General features: G+C 51.7%; 1 long non-coding RNA gene across 1 annotated transcript in view; it reads left to right on the forward strand.

Moving 5' to 3' along the window:
- Positions 1–7,735, forward strand: part of LOC114817964 — a 49,944-nt gene extending 42,209 nt beyond the window's left edge. The window contains exon 2 of the long non-coding RNA XR_003765793.2: positions 6,842–7,735. This is a non-coding gene — a long non-coding RNA (uncharacterized LOC114817964). The remainder of the gene's footprint in view (positions 1–6,841) is intronic.
- Positions 7,736–8,032: the final 297 nt, after the last annotated feature.

Below are 8,032 nucleotides of genomic sequence, written 5' to 3' on the forward strand. Positions count from 1 at the left end.
GTTGAGAGGACGACGCAGATTGCTCGGGGTGCAAAACGCTCTGGAAAACGCAGAGCGCTGTCCACGTTGAAGGGACTCCTCGAAGAAGTGGGAACGAGAGCCAGAACTGACCTTTTAATAAACAAACGGCCGCTGGCCGTTCTCGACGGGCGTTTCGCAGGGGGCCCGGGTGGAAAAAGAGCGGCCAGATTTGAAGCGCTCTCTGGAGATCTCTGCCGAGCACTGGTCCTCGGCCAACAGTTTAGCATTCCTTAGAGTCGCTTTTGAGATGGCGGAACGCACCTTGGCCGGGATCCTGGCAAGGCCGGCCCCGCCTGATGTCTCCATCTGTCTTCTTTCTGGCCATTTGCAAGGGTTGGTTTTCGCCGCCGAGGTGAAGCCCATTTAGAATCTCACCCAGCTGACCCGGGGGGGGGGGTGGGGCGGAGGTCCGTAATGCAGAAGAGTCGCTGGCCGAAATGGCGATCCACAATCCCGCCGTCTCGATCGGGAGGACCGCCCCCCTCGCCCGCTTCAAGACCTTCTGACAAAAAAATGGAGCTTGAGTCTCCATTTGCCCCTCTCTGGGCGATCCTCCCCGAGACTCGCTCAGTTCCCTGCCCCGACCCGGGACCCGGCGGTCATCAGCGTCCTTGTCCGTACCCTTGTCGGAAACCTTAAGTCCCTTTAATCACCTTTGGGGTTTCCAACTGTTCTCGAGAACCGCTGGGAACTAGAACGGAAGATGGGCCGTCGTTCTCATCATCCAGTGGGTCAACTAAGCGACAGAGCAGCGTGGCCTAATGGATAGAGCACGGGCCTGGGAGTCGGACCCTTTTTTTTTTTTGAGGTATTTCTTAGGCACTTAGTATGTTCCAGGCACTGTTTTAAGCACTGGTGTAGCTACAGGGTGATCAAGTTGGACACAGTCTGTCCCCCATAAGGCTCAAAGGCTTTATTCCCAGTTTACAGATGAGGGACCCGAAGCACAGAGAGGTGAAGCGACTTGCCCGAGATCACGCGGCCGACGAGTGGCGGAGCGGGGATTAGAACTCGCGTCCTTCAGACTCCCAGGCCCGTGCTCTATCCACTAGGCCACGCTGCTTTCCTGGGTTCCAATCCAGGCTGGATCGGGTGTCGGCTGTGTGATGTTGGGCAAGTCATTTCACTTGTGTGCACTTCTGTTGCCTCGTCTGTAAAATGGGGAATAAGACTGTCAGCCCCCTGTGAGACGGATCGTGTCCAACTCTGTTTTTCTTATATCTACCCCAGTGTTCAGTACACAGCGGCGCTTAATAAATACTACAGTTTATTATTATTCCAAACTCTGAATGTGGATATTGCTCCATCCAACCCCACCTGAACAGTCGAGACCAATCGTTCACCCGGAGTCCCTGAGGGTCGTTTGCAGCGGTAATAACGGAAGATGGGAAACCGTATCGACAGAGACCTTTGACCTCCCTTCTCGGTTTAAGCCTTTACCTTGTCGTTTCCCTTAACGCTGATTTACGCAGGGGTCGGGACGAGGACTGGGCCGCAAAATCTACCGGAGCAGCCGGTGATAAAATGGCATGGATTCGTGACCGATTCTGATCGGAGAGGAGAACCGGGCCTCGGGCCAAAGAGAGCTGGAGGGTGGAATCTGGGAGGGAGCGATGACGCGGTTGAAAGTGTCATCTTCTCTTCCCCTGCCCCACCTGAGAGGAGAAATCACGGCCTGAATTGGATACGGGCAGAGATGCAATTCATCCATCGACCACTCTCTCTCCCCGTACTATGCTCTGCATCCTCCTCGATCGTAGTCTTCTTGACGGCGGCTGTTTCGGTCAATTACATCGTACTCCTCCAAGCACTTAGAACAAGGCTGTGCACGCTAAGGAATACCAACGATTGATCGAGCACGTAGTGTACAGCAGAAAGGGACGAGCAGGGTGGTCTAGTGGAAAGAGCCCGGCCTTGGGAGTCAGAGGATCTGGGTTCTAATCTCTGCTCCGCCACTCGTCCGCTGCGAGATCTTGGGCGAATCACTTCGCTTCTCTGGGCCTGTTACCGCATCTGTAAAATGGGGATTGAGACTGAGCCCCACGTGCGACAGGGACTGTGTCCGATCCGATTTGTTTGTTTCCACGCCGGTGCTTAGTACGGTGCGTGGCACATAGTAAGCGCTTAAATGCCATAATGATAAGAGCCCGGGTGGACAAGGCCCACGCAAGTCAGCTCCACAGTTGCCAGAGCCGGGCTCTCCCCACCGAACCAATAGTGGGGCTCAGAAATATCAAATCTGCACAGGCACGAGAGCTGGAGGCGCATTTGCTTCTGCCGAAACTCGCCCGTTTGCGTTCAGAAGACATCCGTCGTCCAGAACGCGGCTCTCCGGAGCCGCGTCCCTCATCTTCCGCATTGCACGGCGACGCGGAACGCGCTGAACCGCGGGTCTGTTTACGGACGGGAATTATTAAATGCCCGAGATGGAAGTACTTAGCGTGATGGGTCGGGATCGCATTTTGCCTCGCAACAGCCCTCTGGCTGCCGGAGGCAGATCGGTCATTGTCTCCGCAGCGCGGAGGGGACCTGGGAAGGGAGTTGGAAACGAGCCCAGCAGGCTCTGTCGGAGCCAGCTCCCGGCTCAGAAAGGGGATCGGATTCCGGGAAATGCGTCGGAGAGCTGGCGTTGGGTTTATGTTCCGTCTCCCCCGTCTGGATCCAGAGGCTCCCCGCCGGGGCTCGGTCGGCCACTGCGGATTTGACCCTCGACAAAACCCGACTGCTCTCTGGGCTTCCCGTCACCTCTGGTCCGGGGCGGGCCGCTAGGCCGTGAGCTCCGAGCGCTCAGTACAGTGCTCTGGACGCGCTAGACTGTAAGTTCCTTGAAGGCTGGGATGACGTCCACGACGTCTGTTGTCTTCTCCCTAATGCTTAGTAGAGCGCTCTTGACGTGGCAGACTTTAAGCTCCTTGAAGAAAAGGATGGTGTCTCCCGACTCTCTCGTCGTCTTCCAAGCGCTCAGTACAGTGCTCTTCATGTCTTCGCCCAAGTGCTCAGGACGGTGCTGTTTGCGTGGTAGACTATAAGTTCCGCACTAATAATTGTGGTATTTACTATGCGCCAGACACTGTACTAAGCCTTGAGACGGATACAAGCAAATCAGCCTGGACACAATCCCCGTCTCACTTGGGGCTCACGGTCTTCATCCCCATTTTATAGATGAGGTAACCGAGACCCCGAGAAGTGACTCATCCAGGGTCACTCAGCGGACAGGTGGCGGAGCCGGGATTAGAACCCATGTCCTTCTGACTTCCGGGCCCGGGCTCCAGCCACTAGGCCGTGCTGTTTCTCTGAGCCCCAGGATCGTGTCTACCAACTCGGTCGTCCTCTCCCAAGCTGTCAGTACAGTGCTCTACCCCCTGGAAGCCTTAAATAAATAATAATAATAGTGGTATTTGTTAAGCGCTTACTATATGCAAAGCACTGTTCTAAGCGCTGGGGTAGATACAGGGTCATCAGGTTGTCCCACGTGAGGCTCACAGTCAATCCCCATTTTACAGATGAGGTAACTGAGGCACAGAGAAGTTAAATGATTTGCCCATAGTCACACAGCTGACCAGTGGCAGAGCTGGGATTCGAACCCATACCACCGATTGATCGACTGGAGGGCGGGTGGGCGGGCAACTCCTCTGGGGTTTGAGCGCCTCGCTGCCAGTCACAGAATCCCACCGAAATCAACCCTCGGAGAAGGGGGGAACTGGAGGTCGCTTTGATCCCGATAGTTTTGGGGTTTGTGTTACTCCGGGCCGTGATGAACTCTTCCCGTCAGATATCCCCCCCCGCCCCCCGACCCAAAGCCGGCAAGTGTCGAGGGAGGGAGTTTTCGTGACTCTCTGCCTCTCCCTGATCCGTCCTGTGATGATCAAAGTAATTAAAACTCCCATTATAGCCTTTTCTCTTTTTCAGCGTGCATGGGGAGGCATTTGTTGGCAAAAAAGACTCGCATCCGTTTAAGCCTAATGATTTAGCCACTCGTCAAATGACTCTTCCCCTTTTGTGCTTCTCTCCCAGAGCAACCCAGGGTAGATTAAATCCTCGGATAGTATCCCTCCCCCACCGCCACGGTGTCTGAGTTATTTCAGCGATTGGCAGCGGGCTGTGTGCTATTTGCATTAAACGCATAATGGACATAGCAGGTGGCAGGACATTTATTCCCAACAGGTCACCAGAGAACGGAAGGAGGCCGCCTTTATCCCCCTCCCTCCCTCCCGAATCGCATCCGGGCCGCGGCGTGTTTTCCGAGACGGAGCGTTTGCGGCGTCGGAGAACGCAAAGGGGCCTGTGCTTTTTTGGGGGTTTCTCTCCCTGGCAAGCGGTCCGGGTGGCTCCCTAGGAAACGGGAAGAGGTTGAGAGTGGACGGACTGTCAGCAGAGAAAAAACCCAGGGGAAAGAGCCCAGGCCTGGGAGCCAGAGGACCTGGGTTCTAATCCTGACTCCGCCACCTGTCGGCTTGGTGGCCCATCCAAGTCTCATCGGCGCTCTGAGCCTTGGTTCCCTCATCTGGAAAACGGGGATTCAATCCCCCTCCTTCCTACCTAGACCTAGGTGGGATGGGGGGGGGGACTGTGTCCAACCTGAAAGCCCGGTATCTACCTCCGTACTTAGAAGGGTGGTTGGCACAGAGTACGTGCTTAACAAATACTATCTTTTTTTCTAAAAAAAAAGGTGGGTTTGGGGGCAGAGATTCGAGTGATACTGGGTGATGTCCGGCAGGGCACTGGTGGTCAGAGTTTTGGGTGCAGGGGTTGGGGGCAAAGAAATGGGACTCCATGAGGAAAACAAACAGCTTAAAAGTTTACAAGGGAAAGCTCTCTGTAGCGTTAATAGTTCTCAAGGGCAGAGCTCACAAATGATGCTTTGTTTATTTTTTGGTACTGAAGTGCTTCCAATGAGCCAGGCACTGTACTAAGCACTGGGGTGGATACAAGGAAATCGGGTTGGCCACGGTCCCTGTCCCATGTGGGGCTCGCGGTCTTAATCTCCGTTTTACAGATGAGGGAACTGAGGCTCAAAGGAGTGAAGTGACTTGCCCAAGGTCACGCAGCAGATGAGTGGCAGAGCCAGAGTTAGAACCCAGATCCTTCTGACTCCCAGACCCAGGCTCTTCCAACTCCCTCAGAGAAGTTAAATGACTTTTATCCTTCCCTGACCCCGGGTCTCTCTCTTTTTTTTTTTAAATGGTATTTAACCACTCACTTTGTGCCAGGCACTGTACTAAGTGCTGGATTGGATACAAACTAATCAGCTTGGACCCAGTCCCTGTCCCTCGTGGGGCTCACGGTCTTAAGCCCCCTTTACAGATGAGGTAACTGAGGCCCAGAGAAGTGAAGTGATTTGCTCAACGTCACCCAGCAGACAAGCAGCGCTGCTGGGCTTAGAGCCCAGGTCCTTCTACCTCCCAGGCTCGTGCTCTCCTCATTGGGCCACACTGCTTCTTATGTAACATCAGCCAGTGCTCTGCACAGTGCAGGTGCGTGATTAAAGCCGATGAGAACAGCAATGTCACTGAGGGTAACCTTCCTGCCGCCCCTCTGGGGGACTATAACATCTCTTTCCTCCCCTCCCCACCCCAGTTTCCTAAATGGAGTTTTACCTCAGACCTCCCAAGTGGTCCCAAATTAATCCACCCAACGCAACGGGCCTCAATTTGCTAGGCCCTCGACGCTCGCCCTCGTTTCCTCTTGAAGGGTCTCAGATCCGACGCCGCTAGAAAACAGGGAACCTTTTGTCCGTCCACAAATCCAAAGGGCGTGAGCCATGAGGTTTTATTTTCATCTCGAATCCAACCCGTCAAAGATTTAAATAACACCCTCCCGCCCCGCTCCTGCCAGAGCCCCGTTGTCCACGTTTGCCCGAAATTCGATCGCCCGAGGTTCGGAAACATCTGTCCGCTACGTCGTTTCTGCTGTTGACATGTGGATGGGGAAAAAAAAAAAGCAATGTAACAGATTTGTCTCCTGGGGCAAAATAAATGGAATGGACGGTTTTAATAGTGTGGGCAGGAAGAAAGGGAGAGAAATTTCCCCTAGAGAAGTACTCAGTCGTCATCTTACATTTATTTCAATATTTTTCTATTGACCGGGGAGAAGAAACCACAGGTTTGTGGAGAGCTCGGATGGTTACTGCATGCAGTAACCGCTCTCTGAAAATGATTTCTAGACTGAAAGCCCATTCTGGGCAGGGAATGCGTCTGTTAATTGTTGTATTGTGCTCAGTACAGTGCTCTGCACGCAGTAAGTACTCAATGAATACAGTTAAATAGCACATGCAGCAAACCAAAAGGAAACCGTCTTCTCCAGTGGAATCCTCAGTCGGTCTGTTGGAAGAGACACATGGACACTCATCTGTTGAGTGACCGAGTGGCCTTGGGCAAGTCACGTCACTTCTCTGGGCCTCAGTTACCTCATCTGGAAAGTGAGGATTAAGACACTGAGCCCTATGTGGGACAGGGGCAAAGTCCAACCCGATTTGCTAATAATAATAATAATATTTGTTAACCGCTTACTATGTGCCAAGCATTGTTCTAAGCACTGGGAGAAATACAAGGTTACTAGGTTGTCCAAGGTGGGGCTCACGGTCTTAATCCCCATTTTACAGATGAGATAACTGAGGCTCTGAGAAGTGAAGTGACTTGCCCAAAGTCAAACAGCTGCCAAGTGGTGGAGTGGGGATTAGAACCCATGACTTCTGACTCCTAAACCCGGGCTCTTTCCACTAAGCCGTGCTTCTTCTTCGCTAGGTCAGGGCTTAGTACAGTGCCTGGTACATAGTGAGCGCTTAACAAATAACCAGAATTATTATTATTATTTCGGGCAGAGGCTCCACTTTCAACCCCCTGAGGCTCCTCCTCCGTCTGCAGTTGGAGGCGTCCTAAGCAAACTCACGATCGATCGGCTGCTCTCGGCCCCGAGGGCCCTTTCCCGTCAACGCCGACACCGAACAACAGATTCAACACCGGAGAGGGTTGACAGTGAATGATGAAAGACTATTCTGATGAGAGAAGCTATTTTTCTGTCCTCGGGTGCTGATGGGGGAAAAAAAAAAATAAGCAAAAATCCCCACTGCCCGATATTTCATTTTGTCGATTAATACGTTTCAGTGCGTGAAATCTTCCTCGAGTCTTGGTTGGGGATGTCTTTTAAAAAGAAACAGACAAATAGTAGTGCTTGTATTTATTGAGCACCTGTTGGTGTGAAACAGTGCGCTAAACGCTTGGGAGAGTGTGGCTGAGGAAAGCAACGCTTTCCCTGCCTTTGAGAAGCTTCCACTCCAAATTGACGCTCAAGTCGTCCACCTGATTTTAAGCTCCCTAGTGCCGCCGCCTTGAGTAGATGGAAGAAAGAGACAGAAAAAAAATGCACCTCACTCCCTTAGTTATCATGTAAAGTCAATTACCGCAGCATAACTTCAATCTTTCGGAAAAATAAAATAAAGGAATTGCTGTATAATACCAGGGACGGAATGCCAAGTCCGAAGATCCGTCTTGCTTTTTAAATGAGTCGATACCGTTTCCCTGTGTTACCAAACTTCTGCCCTGCCCGCCTCAATAAGTGTTTACTGTATCCTCTCCATAAACTCTTTTGTCATTTTATTTCTTTAGTGTTTGGCAAACCTTCCCCTCTTCTTTCTTGATGTAATTCTCCTCACTCTTGTATAGATTCATTAGGAAGCCTTTCATGGGTGATTAAGGGTGTTGTTGTTGGGCAGTAAGGGAAAAAAAAAACCTTCTTATCTTTCTTTTCCCAAAATACAGTAATTCTTAAAAGCCTATTATGTGGTTTAAAGCCAATAAATCACATTTTAAGATTATATCATTATCTTTCTGGACCGGTTTCACACACGCTGACCGACACAGCCTTTATGTCCACCTCTTTCTATTAAGTTGCTGAGAAATTAATTTTAGTGTCTCCCCCCACTGTCAGTCACTGTGATATTTATTGAGTGCTCACTGTGTGCTGGAGCACTGTACTAGGTGCGGTCAATGCTATCATTATAATCTTTCATGAG

The sequence above is a fragment of the Ornithorhynchus anatinus genome, chromosome 17 (assembly GCF_004115215.2).
Source record: "Ornithorhynchus anatinus isolate Pmale09 chromosome 17, mOrnAna1.pri.v4, whole genome shotgun sequence".
Lineage (NCBI taxonomy): Eukaryota > Metazoa > Chordata > Mammalia > Monotremata > Ornithorhynchidae > Ornithorhynchus > Ornithorhynchus anatinus.